Here is a 16,733-nt window from a genome sequence, read left to right as displayed (position 1 = left end):
ATATAAAAGACGCTGGTTGAAATAAATTACTGGACAATCGGGTTGGATATAAATATTAAAGAGGGAAAGGAAGAAGTGCACAAAATGAGTGGAAATAAGATTGGAACTACAAAACATGAAGGAATGTATAGCATTATACTACAAAAATTAGAAATGGTGACGCAAATCAAAGAAGAACAAAGAGAGCCAGAGGGGGAGGAGTTAAATAAAGAAGAAACCAGCTCTAAACTACAAGTGGAACGATAAACATTAAAACAAGAAAAAAAAGGAATTAAAGCTAAAACTTTAAGTCTGATGTGATAAACAAAAGGGAAATAGTTTGGAGAGTTAAACAAAGGAAAAGAAAACAACAGAAGAGGGAATTACAGAGGAAAGATCAAGAAAGGGAGGAGGATAAAATAAATAATTGGAGTAAGAAATGGAGGGAAACAATAGGGGGGAAAGAGAAATTAAGAGAAAGGACTAGAAAATGATGGGAAATAGAAAACAATCAAAATAAAAAGAAATTATATAGTTAGGAGAGTGAGACACAATGAGTAGAAGAGGAATAGGAAAAGGGATTCTGGATGGAAATGTATTGTGATACTTAAGAATATAAATTTAAAAATAGAAAAGACCGGAACTAATATCTTGTTAAGGATTACTGCTAAACCAGATATAAATTTAACAGAAATAGATATGGAAATAAGAATTTACTATAAGAATATTAATTGATATTTAACAAAGCGATTAATAAAGTGAAAATGAATTATGATAATTGCAATGGAAAGACTATTATCAGTTCCCAAAATTAATTGAACAGATCAATACCTTTGAAATAAATATATGACTTAGAATGTAATTGAGAAAAAGGAACACCATGTGGAATTTGACTATCTATCTATCTATCTATCTATCTATCTATCTATCTATCTATCTATCTATCTATCTATCTATGTGTGTATGTATATATATGTATATGTATGTATGTGTATGTATGGTATTCAGCTTTGTTCGGGTATTTTCCCACGTCATTATAGTTTTGCTTTTAAAGTTGTAGCGACATTTCGGCAGAATCTCATCTGCCATCATCAGGCTTGTGTATTTGGTTCATCTGTGTGTCAGGCTTTCACAGCCGTTTCTGTTTTAAATTTGGTGCTAGCCTCGTGCTTTGTTAGAATGGTTTTTTCTTCATCCTGATTGGTTGGAAGTCTTGGTCTGTGTTTATTGGTCTTGGAGTTTGCTGTGTTCTGCTTGATTGGTGTTTCTAATATCTTCTGTTTCATAGCGTTTTTTTTGTCTTGATTAGCTGGCAACATTGTGTTTCATGTATGGGGGGCTTTTAGCGCAGCTTGGCTTTGGGTGAATGGCCAGCTATTGTTTATTATGAAGCTAGGTTTCATCTGGGTGGCTGGCTGGGTTGTGTTTGGGTTGGAGGTATCGGGGGGGTCTGTTTGTGCCCAGGTGTTTGTTTGGCTTGTGGTGTGGATATTTTTTTGTTTGTGAGTGCAGGCTTCCAGATAATTGACAGTCTGGTGGAGTCATCTCTTCTATTCATGCTTTCAGGTCTTCTTTCAATCTCTATGGCTTCTCTGATAATGCTGTAGCTGGGGTTTTCTATAGTGGCTAGAGTTTCAGTGCTATTGAAGTCGATGCTATGACCTGTGGCTTTCATGTGTTAGACTAGTGAGGAAGTGTGTTCCAGCTTTTTTACTGCATTTTTGTGTTCATCAAGGCGGGTGCTTATTCTTCTATTGGTCTGTCCGCTGTATGTGGCAGGGCACGATGTGCAGGAGACTTCATATATGCCTTGGTTTTCCAGGTCAATTTTATCTTTGGGGTTTCTTAGGATGGCTGCTATTTTTCTGTCTGTTTTGGAGGCAGTCTTGATGTGATGCCTGTGTAGCATCTTACTGATTTTGTCTATTGTACCTCTTATGTAGGGCAGGATAGTTGTTCCATAGGTCTGTTCATCTTCTAGGTCTCTATTATGTCGCAGTGTGTTTTTGTGGATCAGGCCTGTGATTTTGCTTTTGTGGAAGCCGTTGGCTGTCAGTATTTTGGTCAGGGTGCATAGTTCAGTCTTTATGTGTGTCTTGTCTGCCAGGCAAGAAAGCCTGACACAAAGACGAACCCAGTACACAAGCCTGATGATGGCAGATGAAATTCTGCCAAAACGTCGCTACAAGTTTAAAAGCACAACTATAATGATGTGGGAAAATACCTCAACAAAGCTGAATACCATACATATAAATACCCGCAAAAACTTCTCTCTCTCTCTCTCTCTCTCTCTCTCACACACACACACACACACACACACACGTATGTATGTATATGTATATACATACATACATACATACATACATACACATATATACTGTGTTTCTCCAACAATAGGCCCCCCACCAATAGGAAGGCCCAGCATTGTTTTACAAGCAAGAGGTGAAATTGAGCCCTGCCCCCCAAATTTGGGCCTATTTAAAGCATGCAAAATGGGGGAAGGGTGGGGGGAACTTGCCATTAGGAGTGTCCTGCGGGCAGCCCTCCCATCGCCACTTCCACCCACCGAAGCCCAAAGGACTCACCAACTTGCAGGATGTTGTTGATACCGCCACTGTCAAGCAAAGCGATGCCCCTGCAGAAGGGCAGATGGTTCTCATTGGCAGTAGGGTCTGCCACTGTTGTTGGAGATGGCGCTGGTGAGAGAGGTGCCACTGCCCGCGGGAACCATGGAAGCTACGGAGACAGCTCTCCTGCCCAAAGAAGTGGCTGAAATGCTGCCGGCAAAGGAATCCTCAGCGGCGGCAGCGTTGAAAGAAGAATACATGCAGATCTCTCTCTCGCTGTGGGGGAAGGACCAGTACATGATGTGGCACAGCACGGGCTCTGGGATGCGCTCGAACCATTTCTCCACCCTCTGGAACAGCCACTTCTCCTCTCCACCACACCATGATGTCCAGCAGGGACTCTAGGCTCTGCATATTGCATATTGCTCTGCATATTGCCCAATGGCAGCACTCTGAACATAGCATATGCCATGATTAGAGCAGAAGGCAAAGCAACGGTGGCAGAGGAAGCGGCAGTGGCAGCTGATGAAGGTCCCACAATACGAAGTGCCCCCCACCACCAAAGCCAACATACACACCGCCACACCCACCAGCTGACCCGGTCTGCAGCCAGCACCATACCCAGGTCTGCAGCAAAGGAGCTTGGTGGGGGTAGGGAACTGTTCATGCTCTGCCATGATTGGCCATTAGGAGCAGCCTGGTGGTGAGGCGGGTCTGCCTGTGGGGCTCTCTAGACGAGGGTGCACACGGGGGGAATTAAGTCATCCCTGAAAAGACGGCCTAGCCGTTTTTTGGGGGGTCAAAAAAAATAAGGTCCAGCCTTATTTTATGAGAAACATGGGATACATACATACATATACATACACACACATACACACACATATGTATGTATGTATGTATGTATGTATGTTTTCTTAAGTTTTTTTTTTTAAAAAACAAGTTTTATTAATTTTTAAAACACACAAATCATCATTATTCATTACATGTTTAAACCTTTTTTCATTGTAAATTTAACAAGTCAGATAAATTATGATTCTGTTTTAAACCATTTCCATATAACAAACAAAACCTCTTATTCAATTTCTCTTTACTTCTCTTTACTCTTATTCAATATCATTATTATTATTTCATCCATTTCTTTCTGACTTAGTTACCATTATTCTCATTCTATATTTCTGCAAGTTTTTACTAATTCTCCCCCAAAAACATATACACACAACACACAAAACATAAAAAAAATCTTTTTGAAAGTAACTTGGACCCAGGTATCTCTCTCTTCATGGACTTCAATTATATTCATGCTCATCTTACATATCATTACTTATTTTATTTACCATTCTAAGTCTTCTATATTAACTTCTCCACATATTTCACTCTTCTTAATTCTATCTTAATTAATCATCTTAGTTTGAATCATTATATTTGTATCTTTTGTCCATTCTTTATCATCCCTTTGTCTCATTCCTTATAAAAAGAAGAAAAGAAGTTTCTCCTGAAATCATTAATCAGAGTATGATGCCTTTCTATCTCCCCTAAATTAATCAAATTAACCTTTAAAATAACATCCAATACCCAATCCGATTTTGCTTGGTACATTCTATCTAACTAGTACATCCAGAATAATTAAATACATAATTAGACAATAAATCCAGATATTAAAAACAAATACTATAATAAAATTTTATAATAACATCAATACCATAATCTTATTAAACTCTTTAATTAAAACAGTATTCTAAACCTCCCCTATTATTACATTTTAAACCAATCATTATTAAACATTTTAACATTTTAATCTTTATCAACTCTTAAACCATTACAATACTACCATCTCATCTTATGTACCTTGCAAAATCTTTTTGAAGAAATTATACTTTATCCATTATCCCTAAAAAAAAATCCTTTTTTCCATTTAATTTCAAAACATTGTAGCTTTTCTCCACCTTTTCCTTTCTTTCTTCTCCCAACAAACCTTTCTACCCCCTTCTTCTAGCCTCTGCCTTACTGGCTTCCCTTCTCTGTCGTGTTCCTTTTCCTTTTGTTTACTATCATCATATTGATTTTGCACCTTATTTTTCCCTTTCTTAAATGTTTTTTAGATCTTAAGTCCTTTAGTTCTCTTCTTCTCTCTCTTCCTTCTTTCTTGATCAAATTCTGAGATTCATTAAAATGGCTTCTTCCTTTCTTTCTTGTTCCTCTGCTGTCTTCATCTGTTGTAATGTTTGTTGATAGTTAGTAAGCGCCATTTCTAAAAAAAAGGAAAGCTTCTTCCACACCATCTTTACCATTTTTTTTTTGCTTGCTCATATTCTTTTCTCAGTTCCTCAACAGAAAAAGCCATTATAAATCTTTTCTTTTCTTTTCCCCTTCTTTCTTCTTACAACAACCAGAATATTCCAAAGAAAATAAAAAAATAAAGCAGTCCCAAAGTTATCAGTCAGTCCAAACCAAGGCAGAGTTCTCACTTTCTCCTTCTGGGGTAATATCAATCAAAGAGAAAGAAAGTCCAAATCTGTTTAAAATCTTATTACAATATATTCTAGTCTTCAAATCCTTAAGGCATCTTCTCCAACAAAGTCTTAGCATACAAATATTTTCTTTTAATCCTCTCTCTTCCCACTCATCGCTAAAACCAATTTTCACCTAAAAAAATAGGTTTCTTAATATCCAGTTATTTATTCCAGAGGAAAAGAGGGTAAGCTATCCTTTCAGCACCATCAAACTGCCGCTTTTTTCCTCTTCTGGCAGGTATTATTCAGAAAGTCATACTTTTCAGGAATTTTATTAAATATGTCTTAGAGTCCTAGGAGCCAAGAAAACTTTCTCCTTTCAAGCACTTTCTCCACTTCCTCCTGCGCATTCTTACCCGGCTGCCAGCTTCTTTGTGGCGGCCATTACGGACCGCCGCTGCACTCGCCCTGGGAAAAGGGGTTCACGGTCGGGAGGGGTCTGCAACACCCCCAAACCCCTCTCTGATCCCCTACCTTCAGCTGCCCCTGCAGGGCAGCTCAGCTCCGCACTCCGCCTGGGTCGGAGCCCCAAAAGCGGCTAGCGTGGCAGGATCGCGCAGCTTCGCAAATCCCTGCCGCAGCGGGTCGACAAACCGGAAGTTCATGTTTTCTTAAGTTTTTGCAGGTACTTACATGTATGGCATTCAGCTTTGTTCGGTATTTTCCCACGTCATTGTAGTTATGCTTTTAAAGTTGTAGCAATGTTTCGGCAGAATCTCATCTGCCATCATCAGGCTTCAATCAGATGACGTGGGAAAATACCCGAACAAAGCTGAATGCCATGTATGTTTGTATGTGTATATGTATCTATGTATCCCATGTTTCTCATGTTTCTCATAAAATAAGGCTGGGACCAGGATATGTATATGTATATACAGTACATATACATATATACATATATGCACACACAGGAGAAAAGCAAACAGGAGAAAAATGGAGGAAATGGACCAAAAAATATCACAGGCTAATAGAGAATTAGAAGAAACAGTAATTTTTCTGGAGATGGAAAAGCCGGCCTACTATTTGAGATTTCAGAATATCATGGAAGAGAAAGAGAATGTGATGACCTGGAGTGTAACACAAACATAACAAAATCCAAAATGTAAATAAATGTCCTTTAATGCCTCCAACTTGGTCCCACTGTTCAATAATTCTCAGTTGGAGATAAAACTTATTCAAAAATAGTCTTCAAAAGAAAGCAATAGAGTCTGAACTTAATGAGCAGATAGAGGTGAAATAAAAAAACCAAACAAACAAACTACAATGAAGGAATTTCCACAATGGACCAGGATAAGTAATTACCAACTTCAAGGAGATAACAAGGCACAGTCTGTTGGAAGGACGCCAACCAAGATAACTTCAGCCCAAAATAAAACATGCTTTGCTTCTGGCAATGCTGTGTTTTAACCGTCTCTCTTATATACTATTCTCCCCAGCTGCAACCAATGAGGGGCATCATGGCCGCTTCCTCTCTCGTAAGCCAAGTTGTTTCCTTCTCTGTTCCTCCCTCTGTGTCCTAGGATGAAGAGGGGATGGGCCTGATTCTTTCTCTGACTGCCCAGCTGGGCTCTGCCCTTCCCCAGCCTCCTCCACAACCTCTGGAGCCACACCTCCACTCCCTGTCAGCTTTTCCTCCTTTCCCTCAGAGTCCGACTCTAACAAGGGCATGACAGAGGAAGACCTAGCTGACGTGATGACAGAGCTGCTGGATGGAGCACTACAGAAAAATAAACAAGACATACAAAGGGAAATAGACAAAATATTTAGAATCCATACAAATTATGCAAGAAGACATAAACTACCAAAGAGGTGCATGTGAGATTTATTAAAGACATTGAGAGATGAAATATATAAAATAATTAGAGATGAGCCTTTGAAATATAAAGGGAAACAAATTGTGACTTTAAAACAGATACCTAGGAGAGTTCGAGAGCAGAGGAGACAATACCAATTTTTGATAGCACAACTCATCAAATATAATGTGACTTTTAGATGGATGATACCAGAAGAAATTCTGGTCACCTGGCAAGATAAAAAATTTAGGGTGGGTACACTAGATAAAGCACATGAATTCTTTGACCACTATTTTACTGCAAATGAAGAACAGCAAAACAGAGATGAGATGGAAAGTAAAAGCCAAGAGGAAATACAAATAGAAGAAAAAGCCCTAGATCAAGCAGAGAGAAGATGAAAAATGAGCAGGCAGAACAAGAAGGTGTAAGAATAAAAGGACAGAGAGAGAAAGAACAACTAGAAGGGTAAGACTTATATATAAATGAAAAGTTGGAATAAGATGTTTTGTTGTCTATTAACATAAATGGATTGAACTCCACCATGAAAAGAAAAAAAACCTTCACAAAACTACAAAGATTAAAATTGGATATAATTTGCCTTCAAGAAGTGCATATTAAAAAACAGCATGGCAACTTATTGGAATACTCCAGAATTGGGAAACTATATTCGGCGTTAACACATCAAAAGAAATGAGGGGTGACACTATATGTTAGAGAACCATTAAAAGCCAAACAAATATATGCAGATGAAGAAGGGAGAATATTAATGGTGGAAGTGCTAATAAACCAGAAACAGATTCTTTTGATTGCAATATATGTTCTAAACAATAAGCAGGAAGAGTTCTACAAAAGACTTCACAAAAAGGTAATTGAAATGGACCATAAAAACATATGTATGATAGGGGACTACAAAGCAATTGTAGACGCAAAAATAGATTATAGAAGCAGTAAAAAAAGTTGAAAAAACAAGAAGGACACTTCCAAAAACTTATTTGAAATGACACAAGAAATAAGCTTACAGGATATATGGAGAGAGTTGAACCCAAAGACATACCAATATACATTCTACTTGAATAGACATCAATCATGGTTGAGAATAGACATGGCATGGATGACATCAGAAACTATAACAGAAGTCCAAGAGGTAGATATAGAAATGAACATATGGGCAGACCACAACCCCATAAAAAGTTACATGGAAGGGACAAAGGAAGAAACTGAGATGGACACTTAATCAAACTATCTTAAAAGACAAGGAGTTCACACAAATGATGGGAAAAGACATGGAATTTTTCTTCAAATAAAATAGAAAAGAAGAAACATCACTGCAAAATGTCTGGGATAAGCATACATCTGAGGGTTAGCGATAACATAAATAGCAAGAAAAAGTAAGAAAAGGAAACAACAGCAAAATACACTACAAGAAGAGCCTAAAAATTGGAGACAGACTTGCAGAATGATCCCCCAAAAAATAAGAGAAAAGAGAAAATTGATCTAACAAAACATAGACTGAATCTAAGAGTACAAGATGAAATGGCACAAAAAATTAAAATGGTGAAACAAAACTTTTTTGAAAACGCAAATAAGCCAGGTAGATGGCTAGCATATAAACTGGGGAAAAAAAGAAAGAGAAGAAAACAATATACAAACTGATAGACAAGAAGGGGACTCTCCATCACCACAATGAAGACAAAAAGAAAATAATCCAGGAATTTTTTAGGAAACTTTACAGTCAAGAAAAAAATGTCAGAAAACAATCTTTGGAAAAGGCTGATCTACCTAAAATACCAGACACAGTGAAAGCAATGTTAAATGAAAGAATAACAACAATAGAAATAACAGAAGCAATTAAAAGACAAAAAAATAAAAATAAACCACCTGGACCAGAGTTACTTTCGACAGGGACCCAGACAAGCTGGACCTTCTTCCTAAATCACATATGGGTTCACATCGATGACTGTGGCCCTGACTATCTCACCGATCAGGCTATGGTGCGAAGAGGAAGCAACTGAATGGGTGAACCAGCTCCATGATGAAGACACACCAAAGCTGAGAAATATTGACACCTTCCTGCAAGAATTGAGGTCTAGATTTGAAGATGAATATCAAACCCGGGAAGCTGGAGCTGAAATCCATGACACTAAGCAGAAGGGTTGTTCTGCCAAAGGGTATGTCAGGGAGTTCAGGAAAATTGTGGGGAAGCTGCAACGATGGCCAAAGTGATTCCTGGTCCACTTCTTCAAGGAAGGGATAGACCCCGAGCTGCTTCACACATGTCTTCTGAGGAGTTCCTGACCACATCCTCAGTGCCCCCACCCATTCAAATTTCTTAACAACTGGTTCTGTGGGCATGGCCTAATTTGTGGGCACGGCTTGGTGGTCATGGCTTGCTGGCTGGGTGTTGCTTGGTGGTCATGTGACTGGGTGGGCATGGCTTGCTGGCTGGGTGTGATTTGGTGGTCATGTGACTGGTTGGGCATGGCTAGATGGCCATGTGACTGGCAAACCAAATACAAGTGGTCTTCGCTTAATGGTCAGTTGCTTAGTAAGTGTTGTAATTTATGACTGACCTCCCCAGAGTTATCTGACCTGTTTTTGGAGTTTTGACAGCCATGCACACACACACACACACACACACACACACACACACACACACACACCCTTCTAACCCTGCTGGAGCAGGTGGTTGGACTAAATATCTCATTCCTTTCTCTTCCCCGCCCTCCCTTCCTTCCTTCCTCCCTCCCTTTCTTTCTCTTTCTATCCCTTCCTTCCCTCCTCCCTCTTTCTTTGTCTATCATTTTTTCCCTTTCTCTCCCTTTTTCTTTCCTTTTTTTCTTTTTTTCTTTCTTGTCTCTCTCTTCCTTCTCTCTCTCTTTCTCCCTCCCTCCATATCCCATTCACTTTCTCCTCCCTCCCTCCCTCTTTCTCTTCTTTCTTTCTCTCATTCCTCTTCTCTTTCTCTCTTCTCTCTCCCTCTTTTTTTCTCTCTCTCTCCCTCCCTCCATATCCCATTCACTTTCTCTCCCTCCCTCCCTCCCTCCATATCCCATTCATTTTCTCCTCCCTCCCTCCCTCTTCCTTTCTTTCTCCCATTCCCTCTCTTTCTCTCTCTCTTTCCTCTCTCTTTCTTTCTGTCCCTTCCATCCCTCCTTTCTTTGTCTATCCCTTTTCTTCCTTTCTCTCTCCCCTTTTCTTTCTTTACTTTCTTGTCTGTTCCTTCTCTCTTTCCCTCTTTCTCTTTCTTTTTTTCTCTTTCCCTCTCTCTCTTTCCCTCTCTTTCTTCTCTCTCTTTCTCTTGTTCCCTCTCTGTCTTTCCCTCTCTGTATCCCTTCCTTAACCTATCTACCTATTTTTTTATTTTTATTTTTTACACATCTCTTCACATGAGCAACGTGATTCCAGATTACAACATTTATACATAGTCATAATTACATTTTCAACTTTCTTATTTAATATTACATCAAATTATTATCCATCCCACCAATCTTTAAATAAATTTTCATTTCATATTTCAGTTCATTAATTCAGTATCAAAATCATTTCATCCTCACATACATTTTCAATTCTTTATCCCCTATAATTTCCATTTTCAGCTTACCACCTATTTTATTTTACATTGTACATTGTTATCTTCATTAACTTTTTCAAGACCACTATATAGTAAACGATAAAAAAGAGTACAAATAAAGTAAAATTAATATATTTAGGATCCACATGGTATAACCCCCAATCTACAATATATCTTATATTTATTCCAGAGATTTTCATATGTCCATTTCATATTTTTTTTGTTTCCACTTGGCCAAAATTTACCTATGCAATTTTAATAAATTTTCATTCCCCTACTTTTAATTATAATATGATACTCTCATTATAAATATTTTACATTCCATATATAATCCCTTCTAATTCATTGCATTTTTTATTTTCTAATATCTTTTTATAATCAATTACATTTTCTATTTCATATATACAACAAAGAAAGGAAAGAAAAACAGAAGATTAAGTTTCCCTTTTTGCTTCCCTTTAACCAATTTTAACCCATAAAGTTTATATAATTCACACTTTTTAATCATACCATATTTTCACCTAGTTTATCATAATCTCTGTTTTCCTAATATCATTTAAATAATCAATTGCATATTTTAGAATATGTATATATCAAAAAGAAGGGATTGATAACAATAGAACCCTCTTAATATCTCTCACTCCATCTTCCCTTTTCTCATATATAGTTATATAATAATCTTAGGGTAATTCCCAGTAAATTTTAAACATCAAATCTCCCCAGTCTACATTTCTAATAAAAAATACCAAAATACATTTCCATGTGGTATCTCCCTTTTATACTATGTCTAACCCTTGTCTCTAAATCTCTCGGCCTTGTCATTTCTCTTAGTTTTAGCCAGCTTTCCCTTTTCTAGATTTTCCTGGTCTTTCCTCTTTATATTTCTTTTTTCCTCTAATATTGTTTTTATTTCCATCTGCCAGTCACCCAACTTTTCCCCTACCCTTTCCTGTTCGCTTTTTTGAAGTTTCTTCTTGTACGATTTATTCTTCTTTTGTTTAGTCTTGGGAGCATTTTCTCTTTTATTTATTACCTCTCTCATCAGTGTCATAGTTTTGATTCCTTTTATGTCTTTTGGCAATGTCTCTTGTTCTCCATGCTCATCTGAACTGCTTTCCTCTTCCTTTAACTCCTCCTCTCTAGATTTCCTTTGTTCTTCTGTGAACTGCATTGCCATTAATTTTTCTGCCAGTATATCCAATAATCCCATTTTTTCTTTTAATATTCCTCTCACAGTTTGCAGTTCCAACTTAAATTCTTTGCTTGTTTCTTCCATTTTTTAATCAGTTGAGTTATTTTTTATTTTATTGAAGTTCAAAAATTTTTATTGTAATCCTTGCCAAAAGTCTCCGTTTGTCTCTATTTCCCTTATTCATCCTTCTGTTTCCTTGTCACAGTCAACACCCAACAGTCCCAAGATGTTGCATTTGTTTATCCTCTTGCTGCAGTCTTCCCCTCTTTTTTTAAGCTTCAGGGGTTCTTGTTATGCTATAGTCTTTTATTTCATATCTTTTCTCATTCACACATTTATAAGACCAGTAATTTTCCATAAAATCATAAAGAAGAAAATGTTTTTAACCATTAGATGGCGCTCTATATCACTTTCCACTTTTTAAAGTTCTTTTTTTTCTCTTTTCAATTATATTAACTTTAATTTTCAACCATTTCAACCATTGGCTTTTTTAAATATGATCAATTCCAGACAAGTCCAGCATTCTACCCAATGCCTAATTAATACTAAATTCTACATATTATTCCAAATTTAGTCTCTAATTTCGTTGTAGTTCTTTTATAATCCGATTTTCATTTACCTTATATTTTCCTCTTATTTTCCATTCACCACTGTCATACTCTTAAGAGAGGGCTCTTCCTTTCCGCTTCTCGGGGTTATTGAAAAAAGGTTCAAGCTCTTTTATCTGGTTACACGCAACTCACCACTTCACCACTCCAGCACACACTTAAGTCCGGGCAGCTTCCCATCTTCAGGGCAGCCATTAAAACTGCTGCTTCTCCCTGTCTTTCAGGGGAGTATACCTAGCAAGGGAGAGAAGACTGTGGCTGGCAGTCTCCCCCTCTTCCCCCATCCCTCCGAGGTGGGTCTGATGGATCTGGTCCTGTAGGGACCCCCCCAACAGGGTAAGCATGGATCGAAGCCGCACACAATCATGGTCTTTGGTCCATCTTTGATGGAAGTGCCACTGGAAGTCCCTATCTACCTATTTTCTGCCCAGGCAGGTGTGGCCTAATCTGTCAAAGGCCTGGGTTAATCCTGCATCACCCAGTTTCTCCTTTCAGAGGCCCCAGCTTTTAATCTCCCCGTTTCCACCTCCACGACCACCTTTTTCGTCGTCCCATGGCCATGACTTTACCTTCCTCCCATGGCTGGCTGCCAGGGAAGGCAAGCCAGGGATGAGCCATTGTTGTTGCTGGGCTCCCCACCAGCCCACATCGTCCTTGTCATGAATGCTTGCAGCCACCATGTGTTTTTTTCAGTGCGGCTGGACTGCAGCCACACCAAAAGAAAACATGCGGCAGCTGGATGTTTTTGCAGCAAAAATTACCAACCTCCAGCTTTGCTCTGCTTCTCCAATGTGCCACTGCAGCTGCATTCTAGGTGCCGGCCCCTCAGGTCCACCCCATAGAGCCTGCTGGAGGGACTTGCCCAAGCAAGTCCGAGTAGAGTGGTGCAGCAGTAAATGGGGTGCCTAGAATGGCTGGTGCCTAGAATGTGGTGGCAGTAGCACATTGGAGAAGCAGCGCAAAGCTGGAGGTCGATAATTTTCACTGCAAAAAACCTCCAGATGCTGCGTGTTTTTTTCGGTGCAGCTGAACTCCAGTTGCACCAAAAAAAAAAAACCACGGTGACTGGATGCTTTTTGCAGTGAAAATTACCGACCTTCAGCTTTGCTTGCTCCGCTTCTCCAATGCGCTGCTATGGCCATCAGTGATTATTACGCATGTGCGTGATGTCAGGCATGTGCAATAAGGACTGACTGGGCAGGGAACGAAGGAATGGGTGGAGAGGAACAGGGCCAGTCAGGGGCCCATTTTACCAGTTCTCCAAACTACTGGGAATGGTAATGAACCGGTAGAATCCCACCCCTGAATTGGGCCCTGTGAGGGGCCCACTTCCAGCACCCCCAGCCACTTCTTAGAGCCTCCCTGCCAGCCCCCTTACCTCTTAGTGCCTCCCTAAGGCATCCCACCGGCCCCAGGGGGTGGTACCACCCACTTTGGGAATCACTGGTGTAGAGCCTTGAGATCCTGAAACAGTGGAATAGCTTATTTGTTTTAAAACTAAGTGAAGTGGCCTTTGGATTTATCATATATTTGGACTATTTATTAGATTATTAAACTCTGGGGACTTGATGGGCCTTCTGGATAACAAATACCAGTGGATTAACTGACAAAAGACAAACAAATATCTATAGCTATAAAATAGACTGACTTTGTGCACTGACTTTGAGGACCACAAATTTAAAACAACTTCAAGAAATGAGTGGTGATTGAGAGAAATAGACTTTGGTTTACCAGCTCTTGGGATTTCGACATCCTCCCTAGGAGCCTCTAAGGATTCTGCCTTATTGCCACAATGTAATACAGACCTAAATTGTTCTGGAGGAATGACAATTGAGGACACTCTGTTGATCCCAGGGATACTGCAATATCCCTGGTAGATCCAGAAATAGCCTTCTCTAGCCGACTTGAAGGGAAAGCGGTCATCACGAACCACTACACAACTGGGACAGTTTCCGGCAGAAAGAAAAAAAGAGAAAGTGTGTTTGAACTAGGTGAGAATTTAAAACTTTTTAAAATATGAAGAACAAAGCCCCCTTTTTCTTTTCTTCTTCTTTTAATTGGTAGTCTTTTTTTCCTTCTCATTTTTTCCTTAAACTAATTCTTGGATTTTTTTCCCCTTTTATTTTCTTTTTCCCTTGTGCTCCTTCATTTTTATTGAACTTTTTTGGATTTTGTTTTCTATCTTTTCTTTGAACTGTATGGTACTACTTTCATGGAATATATTGGATTAAGGTATAAAAGAACCTGAAGAAACCTTTGCTGGAAAAGACTCTGTGGATTAAAAATTTATTTTATATATAAGAGAAACAAATATAATATTCTCATGATGAAAAAAACAGTGCCATCTGCACTATCCTCAGCCTCATCTTCTGTGAAGTCCAGCCTTAGAGGGCAAATTCTATTGACCTGATTATTCAACAAGAAAAGGTGGTGACAATGCAGGCGGAAATTAAAATGATACTTCAAACCAGTGGTCACCAACCAGTCAGCCGGGGACCACCGGTGGTCCATGAGAAAATTTTGATGACCCGAAGAGAAATGTCACCCCGAAAGTACCTCCCAAAGCAATTAATCCAGGCTGCATCGGGACACAAGGCTGCACCACTCACATGGCCCATGAGAACACAAGGCTTGTGTCGCTTGCATTGTGAAAAATATGAGGTAGTGAGGGGAGGAGGAAAGGGCAGAGGGGGGAACTTGCCCCATTCACCCCATGCACCTGCCCTGGCCACTGGGCTGCTTCTTTCTGCTTCTTTCTTCTTTTGCTTTTGGCTGCATGCAAGGAAAGCAGCAAAAGTCTTTCTTTTTCTCCCCAAACTCCACCAGAAATGAGTCTTTGGGATCCTGCAAGAAGCTGCACTGGCATGACAAATCTCACAAAGGCTCATTTCTGTTGGAGTTTGGGGAAGAGAAAGAAAGACTTCTGCTGCTTCTGCTGCTTTCCTTGCATTAAGCCAACATTCTCTCTCACCCCCCACCCCCCGAGAATGGAGTTGGAGATGGTATCCTGCGATCCCAAATAAAGAATGATTGATTAGTAGGAAATCGGGTGGGGATTTTCCCAGGGTCTCTGGTCCAGGGGATTTAAAATTATGAGTTTGGTGGTCCCTGGGGTCTAAAAGGTTGGCGATCCCTGCTTCAAATGATGCAAGAACAGCTTGGAAAGATGGATGAAAAATAGGGAAGATGGAAGGGAAAGTAGACAATGCAAAACAAATGATGATGAAGAATGGGGAACAGATGGGGAAAATGGAAGAGAAAACACATATAATAAAACAAAGAGTAGGAGAAATGGACTTCAGATTAACAAGATCTGACCAAAGTAAAGAAAAAAAATTATATTGGAGATGGACAATGCTGATTATTATTTAAGATTCCAAAATGTTGTAGAAGAAAAATATGAGAAGCTAGCAGATACAATGGCAGATTTACTGGCAGTAGCCCTGGAAGAGACAAAAGAGAAAATGATATCTGATATGGATTAAATCTTCAGAGTTCAGACTAGATATAAATGGATTAAATTCGGCAATTAAAAGGAAAAGAATATTCAATAAATTAGAGAAATTAAAATTGGATATAATTTGTTTGCAAGAAGTACATATTAAAAAACAATATGAGAAAACATTGGATTACCCTAAGATTGGGAGATTATATACTACATTGACTCAACAAAGCAAAAGAGGAATAGCATTATTTATAAAAGAAATGATAAAAATGCAATTAATTTAGGGGACAAGACAAGGGGGGAGAGTATTAATAGTTGAAATATTGATGAACTATAAGTGAATATTATTAGTGGCAATTTATGCCCCAATGAAAGTCATGAAGAATTTTATGATTAATTACATAAAAAATAACAGAATTGGAATATGAACATGTTTGTATTATTGGAGATTAAAATGCAATAACAAATGTAGAAATGGACTATAAAACACAAAAGATAAACCAAAAGAACAAAAAAGGGCATTCTTTAAAATGGCAGAAGAACTAGCAATTCAGGATGCATGGAGAGAAAGATACCCAGAAAAGAAACAATATACATTTTATTCAAATAGAAATTTAATTTGGTCCAGACTAGATATGGCATGGGCAACAACAGAGACAATTGCTAATATACAAGATGTAAGCATTGAAACAAATACATGTGCAGATCATAACCTGATCAAAGTAATATGATTAAAGCAAAAATATCTAATTCATGGAAGGAAGCATATATTACTCTTATAGCAAAAGATGATACTAATTTACAACAGATTAAGAATTATAGGCAATATTGTTGTTAAACTCAGATTATAAAATATTTGCATTAATAATGGCTGAAAGACTAAAGAGATATTTAAATCAATGTATACATTCATTATCAAAATGGATTCTTATCTAAGAGACAAATAAAGGACAACATGAGAATAATTTTTAATACTTTGGAATAAATTGGTATTCATATACGCAAATACAATCAAGGTATGAAAAAGATATTAAAGATGAAGGAATTTATAAGGAGTTGATAGAATTG

The sequence above is a fragment of the Notechis scutatus genome, chromosome Z (genome assembly GCF_049901735.1).
Source record: "Notechis scutatus isolate UNSWTSFEM ecotype Mainland chromosome Z, rNotScu1.2, whole genome shotgun sequence".
Classification (NCBI taxonomy): Eukaryota; Metazoa; Chordata; class Lepidosauria; order Squamata; family Elapidae; genus Notechis; species Notechis scutatus.
Note: the sequence above shows the minus strand (reverse complement) of the source record.